At 37.1% G+C, this 13,968-nt stretch overlaps 1 long non-coding RNA gene across 2 annotated transcripts in view; it reads right to left on the bottom strand.

Annotated features, from left to right (window-relative positions):
• The window catches only part of LOC130418936 (uncharacterized), a 41,819-nt gene that overhangs the window by 25,379 nt on the left and 2,472 nt on the right, over nt 1–13,968 (bottom strand). For both annotated transcript variants that reach the window (XR_008906448.1, XR_008906447.1), the window contains exon 2: nt 9,538–9,650. This is a non-coding gene — a long non-coding RNA (uncharacterized LOC130418936). The remainder of the gene's footprint in view (nt 1–9,537; nt 9,651–13,968) is intronic.

Genomic DNA, 13,968 nt, shown 5'->3' on the forward strand with positions numbered 1-13,968 from the left:
TCACATATACATTTTAGAATCTAAGTTGAAATCATAGTGTAGTGTTGATATTTCTTAGATTAAAAAGCTTATCTTAAAAAAAATTGAGCAGGAAAGGCCAACATATGTGATCCAGCGGTTTTAAAATGAAGACCTGCAGCTTTGGAAAACAATATCCCTGAGCTGAGATATCAAGGGAAAGATGTAAAAGTAAATTTAAAGCAGCATAAATGTTCTGAGTGTTTAAGAGTGGTGCGAAGGTCCAAAGGGTCTCATCTGGCAAAAGCCTTTGTTCACAGGACAGGATGTATCCAGCAAGATAGTTTCCTTTCCATAACATTTCTGGTCTCAGATATGCTCCATTGCATGTTCAAGTTCCTTATCAATTTACTTCAAAACTACTTTGCTTATCTTTAACGCAATTGCAAGGCCAAGATTCCTTAGAATGTCAAAAATGAAAAATGGAAACGCTAAATACATGCAGCTTTTGAAACGGCGTGTCAGTTTCTTTAAGGCATTTCTAAAAGGCTACAGATTTTTTTCCAGAGGAGATGCCAGGTCAAGCCTGGTCACAGCAGCAGGTGACTCAAGTGAGGTCATTATGTGGTCGTTAGGGTGATTTGAAACCACCGAGCAACTGGTGGGTTCGAAGGTGAGAGCTATCACACATTCTGCCAGAGTGTTTTTGTTGTCACTCTCCCTTCTTTTTTTTCCAGGGATGCCGTCTCACACCAGGCTTTTACTTTCTCCTAACAAGCGTGAAATGCACATTATTTTCAAAAAGGAAGAAATTAGCCCAACTTAGACGATGAGGTTCAGCTCCCTCGACACGACACCAACAGTGATTGGTGCCCAACTTTAGATAGGGGGATTTTTTTTTGACAGTTACAGCGCTGCTTTTGTCATCAGCATTTGGATAATAAATCAGAAAATTACAAAAGCGTGTCGTACTTTTGTTTCAGTTGTTCACACTGACAAATCCAAAGCATCCGTGAAACCCATTCTCTCATGTTTTGGCTGACTTTCCCAGATCATACTGCACTCTGCCTGGATTTGTCTTACGTCTCTTTCTGCTCTTTGTTTGCAACAGGTCTGCTGCCATTAAAAGCGAACTGTTCCACATTAAATCCTCCCAACAACCTGTCTGATAATGTGCCAGGTGCATCCCTCAGGTTCGGATGGTCCTTCCCTGCAGCGCTGAAGAGTATAGACAGTTTTGGTCTTCGCTCAGCCTAATGACTCTAAAACATCTGGTGTGAGTATAGAAAAGCTTCTCCTATAGTATGTATATTGATAGACCAACATTTCAAGATACTTTAGGCACGTCTGTTATCCAATATAATTGTAACTTTACTAAGCCCTCTTTGGTTATTGACCAGTTATACATTAGAAAGGTACCTTATATATGCTATATCATCACCTTAAATGTAAATATTTATGTGAGCAAAACTATCCCAAGGGGGCAAAGCTTCTCGAAGTGGGTGTAATCCTTAGCGATTGATGGATAATTCTGATATGTCCCTTAATTTCATGTAATGTCTATGCTTTGACAATTTTCCACCACCCAAAAGTGAGAAGAAAAAGAGAAAGAAAACATTGGTAATAGCTCATAAATTACAGGTTTTTGAAATGCCATGATTTGTTATGGATGTCAGCTCTACACAACAGATTGGGGAGAGCAGAGCCAATACATTCTCTAAGGACATTATCCACCAGATGTGGGTGTGCGTTTCTTCAATGGAATGGGATTTACCTAAGCACATTGGATTAAGACTTTACAGAAATGACTTCGTATTCCCGATTTGTTTACTTATGAATGAATTCACTCCCATACCGAAGACATATTAGACCGGACGATTTAATTTGGTCAGAAATGTAAGATTAGCATTCTCAGAATTAGTGCATTAGCAAAGCATACGGAAAGCTGTGTACATTATTAAAGCTTCTTTTCTGCAGACCTAATTGTCATTGCTCAGATAAACATCTGAAAGGCTCTTTTAACAAGTGCAGCCATCACATACCAAATAAGTATCTAACTACTGTAACCAAGTAAGAACACATGGGCCGGTGAGAGCATTCTGGATCTGACAGTCGCAGAGCTATGAAGTCTGTCATGCTGGAAGATTATCAGTTGGAAAGCAAAAACACATGTAGACTATGATAGTCAAAGGGGAACAGAAAGATGAACGATTTATAACAATAAAAGCAAAGTATTTAAAGGAAAATTACTTGCAATTTCTTACACTAAGTCTGCGTTCCAGTGGCAACATTTTAAAGACTTTAAAAACCCTGTTGTAACCCTGAGTAAAACGAAAGGATGTTCACAGGTCTGCTAAAAAGTCGCCATGGTCTGGAGTAAAAAAATAATTGCGTTCAAATTGTCACAATCATTCCAGTCCATATGCAAACCGATTTAGCACACAGTGTGATGATATAATGCTGAGCCACCTGGTCCTTTTAATGTGGGAAATGACTAATTCAACTTCAGAATGTCAGTGAAGGTTCCCAAGACAATGCACCTGATACGGAAAGAACTTCACAGAGCTCTAGAGAAAGATAGACTGCTCCCATGAGGATGATACATACTCCTCTTCTTTAATCCAACTTCACCATAAAAACTCATTTGGGCGGCTGGCACCTCTTATAACCTCACACATTATCTCTTTGAGATTCATAGATGAATGTAAATCCATGATCGGCTTGGTTAGTTGGATTTTAGTCACTGATAGCTGCTTTTTAAGTCTTTGTGAGGTGACAATCTGAATCTGAGAGTGGCACCTAACCCTGGTTGTACGCCTAAAGCTCACAAGAACTGTTAACCTCTCAAATCTGATTGGTTGACTAGAATGTTGTCCCAGGCTCAACAATGATGTTGCTTTCCAAAATCAGGAAACCCCCATGCAGTGTCTGTGTTTCAATTCAGACATGACTGTTTTAAATATAACTTGCTAATGGAGAAACATGGCTGTTGTGTTCTGTACACAGGTCATGTAACTTGAGATGGCCGTTGGATGGTGGCCACAGGTTACTTGACTCTTTTTAGGTAGAGCGAACCTGTAGGTTGCATTCAACTCTTGGGTCCTTCAACCTCAAACCTGAACTCCATCAAGATATCATCTCTCATGTGCTGGAGACGGCATGCTCATTTCCGCAACCCTTAACACCCATGAAACCAAGCGGCCTGTATACCTCCAAAGACCTTTATTACTTCTCAGTTTTACAAAGATTCGACACAAAAGAGTGATAAAGATTACAAGATCCGTACACCTTTCCATAAAAGGTGGCAAGCGATCCAAAAGTCAGCGCTATTATTTCAGCAGGTCTTCCTAATTCCTGCAGTAATATAAGACTCTTTTATTAAAGCTGGTTGGTGGAAAATGCCTCAGCACCTGCTCTCTAAAACATTATTCTGTGTGATGGTCGGCCAAGTCAGATACAAAGGCATTTTTGTGTATATGAACATACAATACATGGTCACATACTCTCGTCTTTCTGTTTGCAATAATATGTATAATGTTGAAATAAAAAATGAATAGTGGCAAGCAAATGTTTTAGGTAAATGTTTATGTAACTATCGATATAAATGTAAACTTGCTGAGAAAGATACACTCCAAAGTGTTGCTCTGGCATAAAAGTAGATACAATTGTTAACAGAGATGTACACCAGAGCTCTTCTTTTGACTATGTTGAGAAAGCAAAACTTAATTTTTTATAGCAATTATTTATACAATTTATTTACTACAATTTTAGAGTTGCAATGGAGTAATAATAATAATAGAGGGTATTATTGCAAGTTTTTCTCTATGTGTAGCACATTGATGAAATTTAACTGAAATAAATACTGTTTTATTGTCAGAAACTGTCAATTGTTTCATTGAAGTTCATTATTAAGGTATTATAATCTGCGTATTATTTACAAGATTTACATTTAGTAAACACAGTTCAAACCACAGTTTGGGTTATTTACAATATTATGATTTAGCAGGGTATCAATATGATTAGTCCTCACGGTATACAGTTTTAGTGTTGCTGATGCTGGGTTATTAACAATAACATGATGTTCAAAGTATTACCATGATATCAGTAAACATGGTTGATAAAACACAATAAGTGTCCCTGGAAACTTTAAATAACAATATACTTTACATGCAAATGTGTATGTCAAAGTAAAATGCACAAATTATTTGTAAGATATTTATGGAGTATAAAATTGCACAAAAAATGCACTCATGCTTCAACACAAAAGGTGGTCTGATATATTTTGAAATGCACAAAATCAAGCTTGCGTAGCTAATGTCTTGTCAAGGACATGCAATCGTATCATGACTTATAGGGAGCATGGGTGGCCTTTGAACAAAGATGCAAGTATGCATACTTATGACACAGTACTGAGGTGGAGGAAGAAGATCCATCAATAAAATGCAGATCTTTCACATCTAGAAATACCAACCCATCAGTCACACCACAGGTAGTCAAGACTCATGTGGAAATCACACAACCATACGGAACATGTGTTCTCAAAATGTGTGACATCTTACCCACACCGCACCTCAAAGTGCTGTATTTCAAAGGCACACTGCGGCATTTATTGTGTCTACCTGGACTGTTCATTTTTTACACTTTTATCAGGACTGAGAAACAGTTTAACATGAACTCTTTGTTTGAGCTGTAAATGTGTAAGTGCTTGTGTCCGGTCACATTACAGGTGTGTGACAGATCTCACGCTCTAGCTCTTCATGATGATGGTGTAGTGATTTAACAGTCAGTGGTATTGAGATAACATCAAGTGAAGTGGGTCTCAGCTGAGTCTTTTGGAAACACATCAGAACTACAGAATGTTATAAACTGAGAGATTGTTGGGCAAGATTGCGCTGAATTTCCCCAGATGTGAGTTTGAGTGACCAACGTACCTCTGAAAAATATACGGGCATAAACCCACATCGTAGAAAGATGCAGATAAGAATTTGTAATATAGCAAGGAAAAGATACAGAACGCAGATAATGTAATGTTAGCTGGCCACCTTCATTATGGTTGACAGGAATTCAGATGTAAAAGCTATGTTTCCACTTGCGCTGCAAAAATGTTAACCAAAGTTTAGGATCAAAATGCCTCCATTGTGTTAAGAGAGGCGTAAATGTAATCAATGTCTTATGGTCAGAATCTTGCATTAGATCAACAGTTTCTCAGGTAACCTCTTAGATCTGCCAAAATACAGCGGCAAACAACACCTGCATGCAAAAATTTTGCCATGCCTCATTGCTGTAATAGATACACCAGCATTGAAAGAATGCAGGGACTTTTTCATAAAAGAAATGACCAATCAGACACAAAGATGTTTATGAAGTTCAACTCCACTTGTCAGGTCCATGGCCGAGTCATGAACCCCCACCCTCAAACTCCTGCTCTGAGTGTTGAGTGTGCATTTATAGAGATGACATCTGCCATTATTCATTATATATGACAAGCTTTGAAGATCTCTACATCGGTGTCTTGAGTGGGTCAGTGATGTAGGTCAATATGGTGGTTTGATGTAATTTTGTTTGTGGATGTTACATCAGTCCTCACGTCCTGTGATTTTGTCTACTGTTGTGTTTGCCCTCATAGATGTTCTGGTACAGGTGCAAAATGTAATTCAGGCTCAAAGCCGAAAACACATTGTGGGGATAAATACAGGTGGAATTTAATAAGGGTTGAAACTATTAGCAGAACTAATTTGAAGATCTTTATTGTGTCTTCACACATACTGTAATAAAATAATAAAATATGACCCTGTTTGAGTTCCATATATGGCAGTGATTCTGAAAAACAGGTAATATTTACAGTGCAAGTATTATTAATGAAAAATAAATAACATGCATGGTTTGAGTAACACAATGTGAAAATCTGGTCTTGGATTGGTGGCATGAAAAATGTTAACAGAACATCATTCATAAATGGGACACATGTGCTAAAGTACTTTTCAATGATAGAGCGTGCTCTCATTCCTCCATACAAGTGCAACCTTAGGGGAATTATTAAGACATTCTAGAGTTCATATCTGGGCTTGAAATGGTCTATAAAGGGCCAAATGATATCAAGCTGTGTTAAAGTGTATTCTGTGGCGTTCAATGGGATCTATTATATGAATTTAGTGTACTGACATGCAAACATGTACACTTCAAATGTCTGTTTTTCTTTTAAAGTGATATAAATACTACATACAAACTGTACAAACATAAATGCAAACTTTTCGTAGATACATATAAAATGTATAACTGCATTTTAATTTTCAAAACATTAATTTTTATAAAACCTTCTTTCGAAATAGATACATTATTGGAGAATTCTATTTGTGCATAGTGTTATATCATACTGTTAACTAGAATATTAAATATTGTTTAAAAAAATCTGACATTCAGGGAAAGTCTACTCAATGGAAAAACTCCCACAAATGTTAACAGCGTGTCACTAACACCAGCTTACCTGTTCTGTGTTGTTTTGTCATCAGTTAGTTTATCTTTAAAACAAGATTATAAAGTTTGTCTGTAGAAATACTGGTAGTCCTTGTTTACGTAACAAACTTTTTTAAGAGGTACATTTTCTATTCATCAGAAATCAATATTTAACAACAAACACAGCTAAGCTGTTTAGCTCAGTCCTCAGCCACAGTTTTTTTAAATGGATGTGTAAATAAAAAGTCGAGGTATCTAATACATTTCCAAGAATTCTATTTCTGCTCTGCTATTTGTTGCAGCAAACAAAAAAAAAACAGTAAATATTTATCACAAAACCAGGCGTTGTAATCTCATTAATGTAATTGCTAGATCTATCAATTAAATACAACAGTCAATAAAAAAGGATACAATTTATTTACACTCTTAAAAAGAATGTATTCATTTGTTAACGCACAGTTTCTGTTATATATTTTTTGAGACATTATGTGTAAATTTTGTGTGAAATAAATGAAAGGGACAACACAAGTTCAGTTAAAAGTAATAAAAAATGTTTTGTGTCCCAGAACTACACAGTTAAGGTCAATACATTTTGTGCGATGTCCTAAACTGGGCACAAACTGTATTGTGGGTGTAGAGGGTGTATGATGAATGCCAAACATGTTCTTCCAAATTCAGTCTAGTGCAACCTGAGATGGCCATCATAAAGCATGAGATCAATAAATGAAGGCCAAAAAAATCCTGTAAAAAAACGGAAATCTTGTGGCCGGGGAGCAAGAAATGAACTGTAAAATAAATCCCTGTGAAATTACATGGTTTCCCCCTTTTCTTGTCATTAAAAAAAAGCATAATCTGTGAAAAACGGTAAAATCCTGTACAAAAAAACTAAAAAGATTGTTTTTAAGCAATTTTTGTTTACTTTGAGGATTCGAGGTGCTCATCCAAAGATTGTAATCTTGGAACTTTGCCCTTCAAGCAAAGTTCACTTTACAGCACCGCCCCTGCAATTAATGCGCTTTAAGTCCCTTTAAGATCAAAAATATGTACTAAACAGCAAACAAAACAGACACATGTCAGTTTTTCTCCGAACAATGTGGTGTGATGTTATTGGTCTGCCTACACATTTTCCCTTTTCAAAGGATTTGGTTTTCATAGAAGTTTTAGTTTCAATAATTATTTCCAATACAAACCAAATGAGTCATACTGCATCCGTTATAAAAAATAACTATGGAAAACACTATGGAAACATATGACCAAACGCATGTCCTTGGTGAAAGCAAAAAAAACAATATAAATTTCCTAAGCAATACAAAACATCTTTCCAAATACCAAGATTATTTGACAAAACGTCACTGACCCATATAACAGTACTGATGGCGTTAAAAAGAGGTAAAGCTCTTTATGTCTCCCTTAAAAGCAATTACATTCAACATGGCTCAGATGTGCAGAATTATGCATGTATAGAATTGCTGTTGACATGAGAACTTATCTCTTTGGCAAAGAGCAGAAGAGGCTTGTTACATGCTTCTGTGACATTTCCACTCAGCACCAGCTCTATACTGATAGTGAAAGACAAGGAGACGTAAGCCCATCCCAACTCACTCTGCCTGCAACCATTCATCACAGGCTGGGGAACTGCATCATGCTTTATTCCAATAAAGCCTTGTGAAACTAGAGCTGATTTCTTGCTAAATTCCAACGTTAGTCACAGATCCACATTTCACGATTAGCAGGGAGTAATCGTTGCCTTAGGAAGGAATTAAGCCTGCCTGGGTTATCAAACCACATTTAAAAACGTTTTTTAGACATCACTTTGTAAAAAAACGACTGTTGCGCTACTGGATCAACAGCCGCAAATTCCAGCCTTTGTAGCTGCCAGCGAATCCTAATGAGTGATGCCTGAGGGGTGAACAAAAAAGGGTTCAGGGACGATTTGCACTATTCTTGAATTGTCTAATGGTTACCTTGCGAGAGTTTAATTGTTACGTTCTCCTTGGTAAAGTAATTCTTCATGTGAAAGATCGAATTGCACAGGTTTCATGAGGAGAATAAAGACGAGAGAGCTTTCATCAGAAAAGCACTTAAGATCAGTGCTGATATTTGATAGAACTTCTAATCGCTGTTTAGAAAAAAATGGCGCCTGTCTAAGCACTACTGGATTGGATTCCCTCGTGTCCATGAGTGGATTGTGATTTCTTGGGGACCTGCAGTGACTCGTATATGATCCCCGGGCATTCCATATTACTCATTCATTTAATCATTAGTTTTCAGCACCATATTTATTGTCCCTCTTGAGACTTTAGTTCTTGTTGAGCATTTGAAATCGAAATAGGGTGACATGAAAACATGCACATCCTATAAGAACCCAGTCTTGTGTCCTAAGCATGTTAACCATAATATTTAGTTAACCCATTTTTCCTCCGTTATTTCAGGGCACGGTGAACTCTCTCTGTGAACTGTGTAAGTGTTAATGAACTCAGACTCCGTATCTTGTACCGATGTTTATACCAGAAAAACTTGAAAAGGTCCAGAAGCAAGACACAATAAAGACACATTTTTTTTATTGTTTCAAGTTAAAAAAATTAAGCTACCCGGCTGTCTTAATTTTTTTGTTAATTAAACATAAAATATGAGTAAATACATGAGTTTGGTGCAAAATTGTTATGTTAACTAATATTTTTAAGTTGAATGAACAAAAATAACTTAATTTCTGAAGTAACAACAATTCATTTTTACAGTTAACTATTGATGTCAAAAACAGCTATTGACATTCAGCATGAATGATTTCTTAGTTATGGCGAAGGAAAAAACAAACATTTACCAAATATGGGCAACATAATGACAGATGGTTGGGTGACAGTTTATGAGAATCTTTAAACACTCCTGAGAAATCAAACGTATTAAAAAGGTTATTCGGATCAGTGGTGGAGAACAGCAGTTGTAGCCTGTAATAACTTGTGAAAAGAATGGGAAAAGAAACTTATGCTTGTGACAAGGCGATAAGATTAATGACAATCGCTTGACAGTGTAAACTCTCTGTGTACTGAATCAGACATCTGCGTAGAGCAGACCTGTCGTTATCAGACAATCGGGGGAAAGTTTCTCTATGTGTTTGCGCACACTTACCAGGAGAAGTTGAGACTTGTAGAGCATCACAGCCATTAAAGGGCAAAATGAAAGCTCTGAAGAAGTGTGTTTGGAGTTTGGATACATGAGATCTTGCTTCTGAAGGGATGTAACTGCTTAGTGAAAGCGGAGAAAGAGAAAATCAGCTTCAGCAGGATGGGGTGCACAGTTTCCAGTTCAGATATATTGTGGATTTATCCTTGCCTATTGGCCTACTGTTTTAGAACGAAATACTTATATACACTGAAAAAAGGTTGGTGTTGGGTCTTGACATCATAAAAATTAGCATTTCAAAATGGACCATTTAGGTTAAAATACTACATACATTAAATGACCAAACTCCCAGGACCTTTGCAATGAAATGGATGACATTGTACGCCATGTGTATAAAAAAATAAATTAAACAATCCAAAACAGAGTATTTTAAATCGATATGTATTCAAAATGACCTGTTAATATATTTTGGGGTTTACAAACAACTGGGGAGAAACAGATGCAGAAGATATAACAGTAATATTAACTACAGGTACGCCCACAGCTTGCATTAAAGGTCAACAAATGAAGCACTTAGTGTGAACTCTATTTAAGTCTGCCAATCTGCATTCATCAATGTGGAAGAGAAAGTATAAACTTTGGAACACCTTGCATTAAGAAACTTAAATATCTCATGTCACTCATATTCCAGATGTCTTAAATTTGTTCCAAAAGGGCGTTGTTGTTTTAACAGTTTGAAAACCCTCCTGTCTTTTAGGTTGAAGGGTGGAAAGATTACCTCTAGATAGCACATAATTCTTTTTTTATTTATTGTAAAAAAAACAGAGGAACTCACAATGAACTGAATACCAGCACTTAACACTATAGCCTGCATAAAAAAAACTCACTGTTCCAGTGCGGGTTGTTAGAAAGATATTATGGTAAGGCAGTCCCTCTTTAAAACGTGCTTAGCCATGGCCTTAGATATGTTGACAACTGAGCGTTTAGCCCTCGTATTCATCACAGTTGTCATTGTCTTTTTTTTTCAATTGAATTTTCTCATAGTAAAAACTTGTTGATGATGAAGAGTCTTTTGCTTGGAGACCTTCCTTTTTTATAACAGATGTATATTTTTTCTTTAATTTGTATTAAAAAGAAGCTGCTATGCTAATTTTTCTGATTTTTTAAATTTAATTATTGATTAGAAACTTGAGAGAAAACAAGGAATTGAATACATTTGCAGAAAAGGCTGCATTTTTATCTGTTCCAATGGCATAAACACAACTAACCATATAGGGTTTCTTTTCACGTGGCTCTTGAAATGAACTAGTAATTATTGTTTTAACGGTGAACCAAAGAGACAAAGGCCTAAGTATCAGCGTTCAAAGTGTTCAAAACATTTGTCAACATAGAAATTGTATTTAATTTGCGTATTTAATGTTGATTAATATTAAATAATTTAAGTCATTTTTATCGCAGAATGCTAGTGTTCAAAGTTTGAGATGTGATAGAAAATGACTTATAAATGCCCATGCATACAAATGTCATACTCAATTTTAATACTTACATTAAAAAGTTGTAATTGTTGAATTGTGTTGTTTTAAGTCAACATAATAGGCACTGGCAACTGAAGCAATTTTAAAGGTGTGTTCTTTCACCACTTCACGGTGAATCCATACTGAACTTTATCCTTAAAGGAGATCTAATAAAAAAAGAGCCTTTGTCGTAGGCTAGTTGTTGCAGGTGAGTATTTGCTAAGGCCTTATGCGAAATGCCATTCAGCTGATGACTTCTCTTCCCGCAACATGTTATCACGAGCATCAAACAAGGTGAAAAAGTTACATACACACCCGTACTCCAAAACAAAAAATCCCTCATTGTGTTTTCAGCCTGCAAAATGAAAACAAAGATTTGCCTTCTGAATACCAAAGTGAGCAACGCAATGGTGTCTATGTACACAGGAATCAGAAATAAATTACAGATGGGGCAGCTGTCATTTTGCCAGTGGCAGCTCAACAAAGCCAAGAGGAATACCTGAACCATGAGTAAACACTTAATGTATTCATTGTGCCTTCCAATGGCAGCTGAGCTTCTGTCGAAAAAAGCCAAGCGCTGTTATGTCTACAGTCAATTGAGAGGCAATTACGTAGGACTAATCTGTCATTACCGCTAAAACGAACTAAGCCCAGCGACATTGTATCAAATCACATGGGTCTAACAAAGCACCCCTGTCAGAAAAGCCTGTTGCATACCGATGAGTGTACAGCTTGTATGCTCAGGCATAGCATGAAAAGGGGAATAGGTCAACGTTTACTGTATGTGGCATGCAAAAGGCCGGCGATACGACAGATCTGCACTCTATAATCCTCCTTTCAGAGTGGTTTAGTTTATTTCACTACTTGTCACAGGAACACAATCATTTATTAATTGTATTTTACTTTCTTTCATTTGAGCCCCTTATGGCTGCGGTGTTTGGCCCCTGAGAATATGAGATTGACAAATTGAGCTTGAGAGTCAGGCCAAAACAATTTCTCACATACCTCAAGCTTGGTGTCATCCTAAAGTGTTTTGAAAACCTGAGATCCCTACTGATATGACTAGCTAATGCATGAAACTCCTCCTGTCCTGCCCATATACATGACATGGTTAAGAGTGGCCAAAGACACTGACCGGTCCTGTACTATCTTACACTCTGAAATTAATACTTTAATCCAGCGAAGCCCTCAGAGACTCTGACAGGATGGTTAATTGCATTTGTTCATGCATGTGTGCATGTCTTACTATACTGCATGTGTGCATGTCTGACTATACTGCATATGCGCATGAAGAAATTCTCTTGATGTAGGCTACTATAAGCAATTTTTAAAATTTATATAGTGTGTGCCCTGACACTCCTTTAATGTCTACGACTCTCTGTTTTAATATCTCTTCTGTCTTAATTTTATAGAGTTTCATTGCTGCCACTTAAAGGGAACTTGTATTTTCTAACCCTCACACACAAACACTAGTTGCGATGACATTTCCCGAAATGTAGCCCTCACAGGTATAGCCAAATCTGTAAACACTTCACACTAAAGTAGCTCTTAACAGATCCCAGATGCTAGCCGGTCGTTGGTGGTAGTCAGGTATTCTGCTGACATCATCCCCATGGAGTTGCAAGTATTCAGTGTGACAAGTTAAAAACACATTGTGAGCTTAAATTGCCAGGCTTATTTTCATTTAAAGGAAGACAGTGGAAACGTTTTGAAATAGATAACAAAATAATCAGTTCTTATAATGGACATGCATGCATAGCAAATAAAATATACATGTATATCAAATCCCTTAATTTATATTTGAAAACATATAGAAAAATACACTGTTAATATATGACAACATATTAAAAGTTCAGTGTATGAAATTTAGCGGCACCTAGAGGAGAGGTTGAGAATTGCAACCAACGGCTCACTCCCCCCTTCCCCTTCCTTTCGAAGCAGTGTGGTGGCAATGATGTCTTCACGTTTTCACTTCTTTGCGGAAGAAGCTAACAAATTAATGAAACTTGTTCTGTAGAGCAGAACCCCAAAAATAGAAGCGTTTTGTTCCAATATATGTAAATGTATTTAATATATTGCATTATATTTTTTATAGTATATTCCCGTATATTTTTTGTTTCAAAAGGGAACCTCTCATTCTCAGACCTATTAAAAATAAAAAATAGAACATATCTAGCGCTTAACCTGATTCAATCAGTTGATGGTATTTGTAAGACGAAAGGTCTCTATCATGACTGTGTTCGATGCCTGTCTTATTCTTTGTTGCAGATGTCATGCACACAGGCTGCAAAGGTTAACAGTGAGTGGCAGAACACCTGCAACAAAGACAACTACAAAGAGGTTTCACTGACAGCGCGCTTCCTCCCCCCAGCCTCCATCTTGACCTCAATGGAATCCTGCACCATCTTGGAAAAAGATTTCCACGGCTGCTCTTTATCAGACGCTGGTCCCAGGAGCCTGTTAAAAACCAAATCGACTACAGTGCGGCACATTTAAAGGGTGAAGCGATGGAAGGTGTCCGACACCTGCAGGTAAATCTGGCCGCCGATTCAAGGGGATGACAGAGGAGCAGATAAACACTGGCCGGAGTTTGCAAGTTAAAAGGAGAATGTAGCCAATTGGCCAAGAGGGATCTTTTTTAAGCGGTTTACTGCGACGAAGTGGACACTATTTGGATTAAAGAAGTCAGTAGCTGACAGGTTAATCTGTATCTTTAGGTTTTTTTATTTTCACAGGAACGGACATATTACTCGTGCCTGTAGGACGATAAAAATAACTCCGGTTCATTAGGGCTGGACTTGGCCCTGAAAACAAAAGCCTCTGGATCCGCAGAGTGTCGTTAATTGAAACATGACACGACTATATTCAAACATTTAAGTTTCCTCCACAACTGATATTTGTTTTAGGCATATTGGGTGTCAAT

The sequence above is a fragment of the Triplophysa dalaica genome, chromosome 4 (genome assembly GCF_015846415.1).
Source record: "Triplophysa dalaica isolate WHDGS20190420 chromosome 4, ASM1584641v1, whole genome shotgun sequence".
In the NCBI taxonomy this organism is placed as follows: Eukaryota; Metazoa; Chordata; class Actinopteri; order Cypriniformes; family Nemacheilidae; genus Triplophysa; species Triplophysa dalaica.